Raw genomic sequence first — 12,548 nt, 5'->3', positions numbered from 1 at the left:
ATACGCATTCATTTGAATATTGTTTATGTCTTCTTTCGTGCTGTAAGGGTAGAGTTGAGAAGTTCCCACTGAGATACGGTCTGTAAAAGTGAACATACTTACTATCTTGTCCTTTACATAAAAAGTTTGCTGAATCCTGGATTATATTCGAGATGGGAAATTGGAAGAGGATCTGTGAGAGATCAAGCTCACTGGGCAGAAAAGAAACCAGAGAGGTACTTGGTGCTGTGGCCTATGTGGCTCATCTAAGGGGATACGGATTACAGGACTGGTGCTGGCAAGGCTTAATTTCTGGTCATAAGTTTCCAATCTCCTTGAGAGAGGTATCAGACTGGGTAAAGCGCACCCAAACAAAGCCTCAAAATCTCTGGAATCTAAAAAGACCTGCTGTTTATGACCCTTTATCCCAGAATAGGTCAACATTCCTTGAGGAAAACTGAAAGGAATTCTTTGGGAGGCTTCTGAACTTATCAACAGGGCATCTGGGGGAAAGGCCTACCTTCCCAGTTAGGGAGTCACTACCCTTCTACAGCTTTCCCTCCCAACATACCCTCAAAAGGACTGTTTGCAGTCCCATTAAATCCCCCTGTTTATAGGTATTCTGCCCCTTTCTATATACTAGGGCTTTCAGGCCCCATTATTCTGGAGGAGAACAATGATCAGTTTACAGGGAGAGATATGTGCCTGATGGAGAACACTAGGTTATACTAAAGGGACTTCCCAATCTCAGGCCAGAACCTGTGTCTTACTCCATACCAAAATTTCTCTAACCCCATCCTTCTCTTTATCTATAAGAATAAGTGGGGGTCAGGCGGTGGGCTTCTGTTCCCTGATGAATAATCAGTAGGAATATCTTTAGCTTTCTCTGGCAGAGAACAAATATTCAGGACTGTTTTCAGGATCAGGAAGCAGTTACACTAGTTGATAAAGCTTTCTGTGTCTTTGGGAAGGGTTTTTCCCAACAAAGATGCAATGGATCATTCCAGGGAATTGCCCTTGGTTCCCTAGAGGATGCTCCTAGAGTATGGCAAATGATTTCACTAGGATGTTGTAAATGTCTGATTCTTTTCAAACCCTAATAGATTTGACCTCAAGTTCTTGGGTCTCTGCAAAAATTCAACATATTCATCTATTTTCAAATATTCTTTCCTCAAGTAGGTAGTATATTGTATCTCTGTAAGTACAAATAAGGAAGAGCTTCTCTGAATTTCATTGAGTACTAACCCTTGACCATGTTCTGCTTTGAACTTGAGGTGCTCAGGCTGTTGAGAGGAGGTAGGTCACCCTAATGCTGTGCTGCTGTGTCTCTGAACCGGTTCTGAGGGGTAACAGAACTCTTGCTTGGATTGGCAGTTCCTTGGTTTTGACTTCTTTTGGGACTAGTCCCTTCCCTAACTTATTAATGTCTTCAGGCAAATCTTACATTCCAGAGAACAAAGTTAGCTCTGTAAGGGTTCTTCTTCTTTATTACTGATTCTTGATGACCTTTACATGAGAAGTCTCCTGGAAACCTCTTGGCTTCAGCTACAAGTTTCGGTGATCAGACACTTAGGTTTTACCCATAAATGGCTCATGACTGATGGTCTTTCTTGATCCTTATATAGATATTCACCTCAGGTTTTCCTCTTCCACAAAGAATGATATCTGCCTTTCGTCATTAACCAGAAGTGACCTGGATGGAAAAAGTCTGGAGATGGCTGCCCTTTACTCTTGTTATTGGAAAAACTGGCCTTGCTGATGGAGGTAACCCACTCATTCTTGTTCCTTCCCTTCCCTGAAAAGAGAGCAATGAGCCTTGGAGACTTGAGGAATGTGGCATGATGTTTGGGCTCATGGGCAGCAAAGCTGGAAAGAAGAGTTGAACCAAATGAATTTGGATGGTGGTGTTCATCACTTGTCCTGAGTACCACACATGTAGATTTTAGTTGCTCTTTTCAGTCCTTATCTTTGTGTCCTTATATCTTTTTCCAGGATTTGAAGACCTATTGTGACAGCAGCAAGCCAATCTCATGCTGCATGGATTGATAAGGACTATTTGTGAAAGTCCTTCTGCTCTAGTATTGGTTCATTCTCAGGTAGCTTTTTTTCTTTGCTACTAATATTTGGTATGGTGAACAGAGAGGTTCCACTGTTCTCAGCCCACTGAACTTATATGGATGGTTACACTGATGGGTTATTATTAAAATCATTCTCAACACAATGATGGAACTACCGAATCAGCCTTGAAGCACTTAAACATCTAGATCTATGAGGTAGTAATTTGATCTGTTCTCTCTGACTCCTGGGAGACAAAGTAGCAAATGTAAGAAGCCAGGTGTGCTCATTTCTGCTTGAATAATTTTACAAAGCCAGGACTCTGTGATGACATGCGGCTCTCTCTAAACATGCTTGGAAGGCAAAACAAGAGAGAGCACACAGCTGCCCATGTCTATGGACTGAATCACTACATCCCTTAAAAGATACGTGATTCTAGTCCTTGGCTTTTCTTACACATAACATCCAACAGGATTAGTGATTATATGTGTACAATCTATAACCAAACGTACTTTAGTAAACTATAACCAGATATACTCTTACTCCCAAACTTTGATGTAATTTTGCATGTACTGAATCTTTACCATCTGTATATAAGCTTTGAACTAAAATACTGCATCATAGCAGTGTGATAGAACTGCACCTGGCCTGTAACCTTTGGTCTGTAGCCCTCAGTAAGACTTCTGAATAAAACTAACTTTAATGCTTTAAAAGCTTGATTTCTTTTTTGTTTAGTGAACAATCATGACAACCACAAAGGAACTCACAGTGGACTGCCTAGGGTTGTCTGGAACCTTGTGGGGATCCAGCACCTTGAGGCCAGCATCCGCCCTTTGAGTCCCTCCAACTTCTTCATGGTTGGAGACAACTGGGTGACTCTCCCTTGAATGTCAGATCTCCTACTTGGTTTCTGGTCCTGAGTTTTGTTCATCTAGTTGTTTTGACTCCTTGACAAAGAGGTAAGTTCTTCCTTGAGACATTTTGTTGCTCCAGAAGGGAAATTTTCCTAGTTGAAAGATACTAGGAAGAAATGGCTGCATGTATAACACACATGGAAACTATACTGCCAAATAACTCCCTAGATGGGCGGCATTTACCAAAGGAGATGAGGGTTGAAAAATTCCACCTTTGGTACAGTGTTAGCTATTTGGGTGATGAGTACACTTGAAGGACAAACCTCATCATTACGCAATATATCCATGTAACAAACCTCCACGGGTACCCCCTGAATCTATAATAAAAATAAATAATTAAGTTTGAGGTGGGGGGATTGCTTGAGCCTGGAAGGTCGAGGCTGCAGGGAGCCGTGTTCATGCCACTGCACTCCAGGCTGGGCGACAAAGTGAGACCCTGTCTCTAAATAAATAAATAAACAAATGAACAAGTGTATGTTACAGTTTTTAAAAAATGATTATCATGTTTTTCTCCCAATCTTTAACTTACTTTAATGCTTCAACTGACTTAAGTATGTACTGCTATATATTATCTGTAGTATCTTCATAATATTCCTGTTGAGGTGTTGTGTTGGGTACAAGAAAAGGCGATGTCAGGAAACCTAACTCATGCTAAACAAGATGATATGCGATGTGAAGCATGTTTTTCAACAAATAGGCAAGTATACACACTGGGCCTAATGTTCATTCCTTACAACTGCAACTGAAGACTATCAACCTTCCTGGAAAAGAGCCTTCCTAACTATGGGGGACAATTAGCATTGGTCTATAAATACAACCAGGTGATTGATTTGTGACCAAAAGGGGGAGCTTATGAGACAAAGAAGCAAATGTAAGAAGCCACGTTGCTCATTTCTGTTTACCAGCATAATTTCACAAAGTCCCTGACTCTGTGTGACGACCTGCAGTTCTCCAAAAAGATGCTTTGGAAACAAGAACAGGCTCCAAGTCTCTTACCTAAGTCACTACACTCCTTAAAATGATCCTAGTCCTTGCCTTTTCCTGTACATAAAATGACACCTAACAGGGTTAATGATTATGCTTCTACAATCAATAACCAAATGTCCTTTAGCAATCTATAACCAGATGTACTCTTACACCCAAACCTCTTTAAGTGGCTAGACTTAATTAAAAATGTCCTACTAGCTAATTACCAGCATGTTAGCTATTAGTCTTTTTGTATTTGAGTTTTGGTCTGAAGAATTATTCAGTTATAACTGATGTTCAAAGATTCACAACTATTTCTGATTTTTTTTTTTTTTTTGATTTGCACGTTAAGGGAGCAGGCATAGGTAGGCTCTGTTTCTAAGCTCAGGTTCTTGTTCTGGACCAAGGTAGGAGGTGGATGGGCTATCCGAGAGGAAAACGATGTGATTCATGGTGCAGGACGTGGGAATGGGATTCAGTGGGAGCTTCATTAGATATCTACTGACACAGATGATGGAGGTCCAGGAGAAGCCCCTTCTTGTTGCCAGATGTTCTTTTATGTGTCAGTAACTTTAGCGCCTTTTTAAGGGAGTGTGTGGGGTCTCAACTGCAATTACCTCTGGCAGTTTAGAAAAACTTGGTACCAGATAAACTTCCTTCTTGAAGAAACATGAACCACATAATGGTCCTGTCTGTAAGTCCCTCAGGAGGGTGGGTCTGCCTCAGGGCAGATTACATATAATCATATGTAATGTAATCATGTACATAAGCATGGGTTACATAGAGTTTGAAAAATATCCAGGCTCTTTTGGAGGGAGACCAAAAGAATTAATAGTTACCAAGCTCTGTCCTCTCTGTATCCTTAAGGATACATTTTCCTCTCAGGGTCTGTGAATCCTGAAAATTTGAGACAGGTCTCAGTTAATTTAGAAGGTTTATTTTGCCAAGGTTGACGACAGGCCCGTGACACAGCCTCAGGAGGTCCTGACGACATGTGCCCAAGGTGGTCAGGGCACAGCTTGGTTTTATACATTTAGGGAGACAGGAGACATCAATCAACATATGTAAGAAGCACATTTGTTCAGTCTGGAAAGAGGGGACAACCTGAAGCAAAAGCAGGAAGACTTGAAGTGGGGAGGAAGCTTCCAGCTCAAAGATAGGTGATACACAAACGGCTACACTCTTTTGAGTTTCCGATTAGCCTTTCAGAAGGAAGCAAATCAGATATGCATCTATCTCAGTGAGCAGAGGAGTGACTTTGAATAGAATGGGGGGCAGGTTTGCCCTACGCAGCAAGCTTGAGTTTTCCTTAGTGATTTTGGGGGCCCAAGATATTTTCATTTCACGGGTACCAGGGGCCAACAAATATAGAGCTAATTTGTGAAATGTGTCTTAGTTGGCAAAGGCTTTACTGTGTCATCGTGACTTTAAACTATAGTCATACACCGCATAATGACCTTTCGGTCAAAGACAGACTGAATACATGGTGGTAGTCTTATAAGATTATGATGGTGCTGAAGACTTCCTATCATCTAGTAATGTCATAGCCATCATAACATGGTGGCAGAGTACCTTATTCACGTGTTTATGGTGACGTTGATGCAAACAAACCTACTGTACTGCCAGTCATGTAAGTCTAGCACATATAATTATAAAATGTACATAATACTTGATAATGATAATAAATGACTGTTACTGGTTTAGGTATTTACTCTACTATACTTTTTATTGCTATTTTAGATTGTATTTCCTCTACTTATATATAAAAAGGTTAACTGTAAGACAGGCTTCGGGGACTCACTCAGGAGATATTCTAGAAGAAGGCAAAATTGTTATCCTAGGAGATGACAGCTTCATGTATATTATTCCCACTGAAGATCTTCCAGTGGGGCAAGATGTGAAGGAAAAAAAGATAGTGCTATTAATAATCCTTACCGTGTGTGGGGCTAGGCTAATGTGTGTGTTGGGGTATTAGTTTGTAACAAAAAAGCTTAAAAAGTAAAAGACGAAAATAAGAATGAGGCTGGGCATGGCAGCTCGTGCCTGTAATCCTAGTGCTTTGGGAGGCCAAGGCAGGCAGATCACTTGAGGTTAGGCGTTTGAAACCAGCCTGGCCAACATGGTGAAACTCCGTCTCTATTAAAAATACAAAAAACGTTTAGCTGGGTGTGGCGGTGCATGCCTGCAATCCTAGCTACTCGGGAGGCTGAGGTGGGAGGGTTGTTTGAACCCGGGAGGTGGAGGTTGCAGTGAGCCAAGATCACTCCATGGCACACTCCAGCCTGGGCGACAGAGAGAGACTCCATCTCAAAAATAAATACATACATAAAAAATTAAAAAGGCTTATGGAATAAGGATATAAAGGATGTATTTCTGTACACCTGTATCATATATTTGTGTTTAAATTGTGTTTAAAGCTAAGTGTTATTACATTTCAAAAAGTTTACACAATCAAATTAGAACTCAAGATTAAGAAACTCTGTCAAAACCACACAACTACATGGAAACTGAACAACCTGCTCCTGAATGACTCCTGGGTAAATAATGAAATTAAGACAGGAATCAAGAAGTTCTTTGAAACCAATGAGAACAAAGAGACAATGTACCAGCATGTCCGGAACACAGCTAAGGCACCATCAAGAGGGAAATTTATAGCACTAAATGCCACATCAAAAAGCTGGAAAGATCTCAAATCAACATCCTAACATCACTACTGAAAGAACTAGAGAACCAAGAGCAAATAAACCCCAAAGCTAGCAGAAGACAAGAAATAACCAAGATCAGAGCAGAATTGAAAGCAACAGAGACACAAAAATCCCTTTAAAAAGTAATGAACCCGGGAACTGGTTTTGCAAAAATTATTAAAATAGACCATTAACTAGATTAATAAAGAAGAGAAGGGAGAAAAATCAAATAGACACAATAAAAATTGATAAAGGAGATATCACCCCAATCCCACAGAAATACAATCATTAGAGAATACTCTAAACACCTCTATGCAAATAAACTAGAAAATCTAGAAGAAATGGATAAATTCTTGGACACATACACACGCCCAAGACTGAACCAGGAAGAAGCTGAATCCCTGAATAGACCAATAATGAGTTCTGAAATTGAGGCAGTAATAAATAGCATAAAACCAAAACCAAAACCAAAACCCAGGACCGGATGGATTTACAGCTGAATTCTACCAGAGGTACAAAGAGGGACTGGTACCATTTCTTCTGAAACTATTCCAAATAATTGAACTGGAGGGACCCTTCCCTAACTCATTTTATAAGGCTAGCATCATCCTGATAACAAAACCTGGCAGAGAAACAACAACAGCAGCCAAACTTCAGGCCAATATCTCTGATGAACATCGATGAAAAAATCCTCAATAAAATACTGGCAAACCAAATCCAGCAGCACATCAAAAAGCTTATCCACCATGATCAAGTTGGCTTCATCCCTGGGTTGCAAGCTTGGTTCAACATACGGAAATCAATAAACATAACTCATCACATAAACAGAACTAAATACAAAAAACACATATTATCTCAATAGATACAGAAAAGACCTTCAGTAAAATTTAACACCCCTTCATGTTAAAAACTCTCAATAAACTAGGTATTGATGGAACTTACTTCAAAGTAATAAGAGCCACTTATGACAAACCCACAGCCAATACTATACTGAATGGGCAAAAGCTGGAAGCATTCCCCTCAAAAACCAGCACAAGACAAGGATGCCTTCTCTCACCACTTTTATTCAACATAGCAGTGAATGTTCTGCCAGAGCAATCAGGAAAGAGAAAGAAATATTCAAATAGAGAGGAAGTCAAACTGTGTTTGTTTGCAGATGACATGATCCTATATCTAAAAAACACCATTGTCTCAGCCCAAAAGCTTCTTAAGCTGATAAGTAACTTCAGCATAGTTTCAGGATACAAAATCAGTGTGCAAAAATCACAAGCATTCCTATGCACTGACAATAGACAAGCAGAGAGCCAAATCGTGAGTGAACTCCCATTCACAACTGCTACAAAGAGAATAAAGCACCTAGGAATACAACTTACAAGGGATGTAAAGGACCTCTTCAAGGAGAACTACAAACCACTGCTCAAGGAATTAAGAGAGGACACAAACAAATGGAAAAACATTCTACGCTCACGGATAGGAAAAATCAATATCATGAAAATGGCCATACTGCCCAAAGTAATTTATAGATTCAATGCTATTCCCATTAAACTACTATTGATATTCTTCACAGAATTAGAAAAAAAACCTACTTTAAATTTCATATGGAACCAAAAAAGAGCCCATATAGCTAAGAAAATCCTAAGCAAAAAGAACAAAGCTGAAGGCATCACAGTACCTGACTTCAAACTATACTAAAAGGCTACAGTCAAAACAGCATGGTACTGGTACAAAACCAGACACGTAGATTAATGGAACAGAATACAGAATTCAGCTATAAGACCACACATACTACAAGGTTACAGTAACCAAAAGAGCATGGTACTGGCACAAGAACTGACACATAAACCAATGGAACAGAATAGAGAACTCAGAAATCAGACTGCACATCTACAACCATGTGATCTTCAACAAACCTGACAAAAACAAGCAATGGGGAAAGGATCCTGTATTTAATTAATGGTGCTGGGAGAACTGGCTAACCATATGTAGAAAATTGAAACTGGACCCCTTCCTTATACCTTATACAAAAATTAACTCAATATGGATTAAAGACTTAAGTGTAAAACCCAAAACCATAAAAATAAAAACCCTAGAAGAAAATCTAGGCAATACCATTCAGGACAAAGGCATGGGCAAAGATTTCATGACAAAAATGTCAAAAGCAATTGCAATAAAAGCCAAAATTGACAAATGGGCTCTAATTAAACTAAAGAGCTTCTGCACAGCAAAAGAAACTATGATCAGAGTGAGCAGACAACCTAGAGAAATGGATAAAATTTCTGCAATCTATCTGACAAAGGACTAATATCCAGAATCTACAAGGGAAACTTCAAAAAATTTACAAGAAAAAAACCAAACAACCCCATCAAAACGTGGGCAAAGGACATAAACGTTCTCAAAAGAAGACATTTATGCAGCCAACAAACAAAAAAAGCTCAACATCACTGATCATTAGAGAAATGCAAGTCAAAACCACAATGAGATATCATCTCATGCCAGTCAGAATGGCAACTATTAAAAAGTCAGGAAACAACAGATGCTGGTGAGGTTGCAGAGAAATAGCAACGCTTTTACACTGCTGGTGGGAATGTAAATTAGCTCAACCATTGCGAAAGACAGTGTGGTGATTCCTCAAAGATCTAGAACCAGAAATACCATTTGACCCATCAGTCCCATTACTGGGCATATGCCCAAAGGAATATACATCATTCTATTATAAAGATATATGCACACTTATGTTCATTGCAGCACTATTCACAATAGCAAAGACACAGTATCAACCCAAATGCCCATCAATGATAGACTGGATAAAGAAAATGTGGTACATATACACCAAGGAATACTATGCATCCATAAAAATCAATAACATCATGTCCTTTGCAGGGACTTGGATGGAGCTGGAAGCCATTATCCTCAGCAAACTAACACAGGAACAGAAAACCAAACACCACATGTTCTCACTTATAAATGGGAGCTGAACTATCCAAACACAGGGACACAGAGAGGGGAACAACACACACTGAGTGGGGCATGGAGAGGGAGAGCATCAGGAAAAATAGCTAATGCATGCTGGGTTTAATACCGGGGTGATGGGTTGATAGGTGCAGCAAACCACCATGGCACATGTTTACCTATGTAACAAATCTACACATCCTGCACATGTATCTCGGAACTTAAAATAAAATTTAACAAACCCCAAAAATCTGAAAAAATGAAAGTTTAAAAAATTACAAAGTTTATGGCCAGGCATGGTGGCTCATGCCTGTAATCCCAGCACTATGGGAGGCTGAGGTGGGCGGATCACCTGAGGTCGGGCGTTCGAGACCAGCCTGACCAACATGGAGAAACCCCATCTCTACTAAAAATACAAAATTAGCTGGGTGTGGTGGTGCATGCCTGTAATCCTAGCTACTCAGGAGGCTGAGGCAGGAGAATTGCTTGAATCTGGGAGGTGGAGGTTGCAGTGAGCCGAGATTGTGCCACTGCACTCCAGCCTGGGCAACAAGAATAAAACTCCATCTCAAAAAAAAAAAAAAAAATTACAGAGTTTATCAAATAAAGAAGTTACAGAAGTTGCTTACTTGTTACTGAAGAATCAAAAGTATTTTAAAATAAATGTAGAGTAACCTGTGTACAGTATTTATAAAATCAACAATAGTTAACAGTAATGTTCTAGGCCTTGACATTCACTCACCACCCACCACCCTCTCACTCTCCCACCTAGAGCAACTTTCAGTCCTCTGCAGGTATACCACGGTTTATCTTTTAAGGTGTATTTTTACTGTACCTTTTCTATGTTTAGATATACCTAGAAACACAAATAGTTATAATTGTGCTACAGTTGTGTACAGTAACATGCAGGTTTGTAGACTAGAAGCAATGGACTATATCACAGAGCCTAGGTGTGTTGTAGGTTGTATCTTCTAGGTTTCTTATGATGTTTGCACAACGATGAAATTGCCTATCAATGAGTTTCTCAGAATGTATTCTTATTGTTAAGTGACATATGACTGTACAAGAAAATGAAATTATGGGTTAGGGTCACATTGAGAAGGGCATTTTTAGAATTTTTAGGGGCCAATTTGATGTACACTGGACCATGACTTCTGATGACTGGGGATGGGGTGGTGTGCTGTGAGGTTGCCTCAACCAGGGCTAGAATTCTCCCAAGTTGTTTTGCTGAAGTTTCACATCAATGATCCCTTAGTCGAGCTCATCTGCCCTGTTTACTGATAACAGTGACAGTGATGATTTGCACTGGATCTCAATGAGGCCTCACAGGGTTCTGCCATTATATAGCAGACTACGCCCACGTGAACAGCAGGGTAGTAGAAGACCAGGCTGTAATGCCATTTTGGCCTCACTGGATCTGAGAGGTTTGTGCATATGTAGGTAGTTCCTGAGCAAACAGAAAAGTGCCTCCATACATCATTGCACAGGGAGAATACTTGGAGCCCACTCCCAGCCTCTTTGGACCCCTCCCTATGAGGCAGCCTTAGGCTGAGATGTATATCCTTAAACTCATGCTGTTGCTATATTGTATCCTTTGCCTGTAAGAAACTGTCTTTGTCAGCATTGCCAGTTTGGATCCTGAGGGTCTTTTTTTAGCAATTGAACTGGACTAACTGCCACCACTAGAGCTGATCTGAACAGCAGTGTGGATATCATTGGAATATCAAATGCAGAGTTCAGACTTGCTAACATAACTGTGTAGGAGGGTATACTCTCCTGGAAAAAGGCAATTTGTGGAATGACACTAACTGAGCTCATCTGCCTGTCCTAATATTGCCTTCAACACGGTTCGGGGATGGTTGCTTAGTCTGACCCAATTCCTAAACCTATTAAATTACTTGTATAGTGACTTTATCACAGAGGGGCTTAGGAAGATGTTCCAGGTTGTCAGGAAAAAAGAGCATAATTTTCTTTTTTTTTCATTTCACAGATGGAGGAACAGATTGCCTGGTTGGCTTACAAGACACCTAGCTTGCAAGTGGCAGAGTCACGATTTCAATGCAGCCCTGTTAGAGGTAAAGCCTACACTTGTCAATTCCGTTAAGCAACTTAATAACTCCTGGTGAATCCTCCATGCCATATATTTCTTAAAGTTTCACTTTATTTTCAATTGATAAATAATAATTGTATATATTTATCAGGTACAATGTGCTGTTTGGATACATGTATACATTGCGGAATGATCAAATCAGGCTACTTAGCATATCTGTCATCTCAAATACTTATTTCTTTCTAGTGAGAACATTTAACATCCTTTTAGCTATTTTGAAGTACATAACGCATTATTACTAACTACAGTCACCATGGTGTGTAATAGATTCCCAGAACTTATTCCTCCTGTCTAATGAAAACTTTGTACCCTTGACTAGTGTCTTCCCTTTCCCCCAGCCTCTGATAACCACGATTCTATTCTATCTTGATTAGACCTTTCCTGCTAGCACTGGGGAATTTTCCACACTGCCCTTTGATTTGAGATTTGTGAGAATGCGGAAAGATGTACTAGTCTTATTTCTCTCCCTTCAACTAGGATTTCTTTGAATTCTCTCTAATTTCTTCCTAAAACATGATCCATCGTGATATGGTTCAGCTGTGTCCCCACCCAGACTCTCATCTTGATTTATAATCTCCATAATCCCCACATGTAAGGGGAGAGACCAGGTGGAGGTAGTTGAAATCATGGGGGTGGTTTCTCTCATGCTGTTTTCGTAACAGTGGGCTCTCACGAGAACTGACGGTTTTATAAGGGGCTCTTCCCCCTTCACTCCTCACACTTCTCGCTCCTGCCCCCTTGTGAGGGGTGTGTTTTCTTCCCCTTCCATCATGATTCTAAGTTTCCTGAGGCCTTCCAAGCCATGCAGAACTGTAAGTCAATTCAACTTCTTTCGTTTATAAATTACCCAGTCTTGGGTATTTCTATCTAGCAGTGTGAGAACAAACTAAT

Source organism: Macaca nemestrina, chromosome 12 (genome assembly GCF_043159975.1).
Source record: "Macaca nemestrina isolate mMacNem1 chromosome 12, mMacNem.hap1, whole genome shotgun sequence".
In the NCBI taxonomy this organism is placed as follows: domain Eukaryota; kingdom Metazoa; phylum Chordata; class Mammalia; order Primates; family Cercopithecidae; genus Macaca; species Macaca nemestrina.
This window is presented reverse-complemented; position numbering follows the sequence as displayed.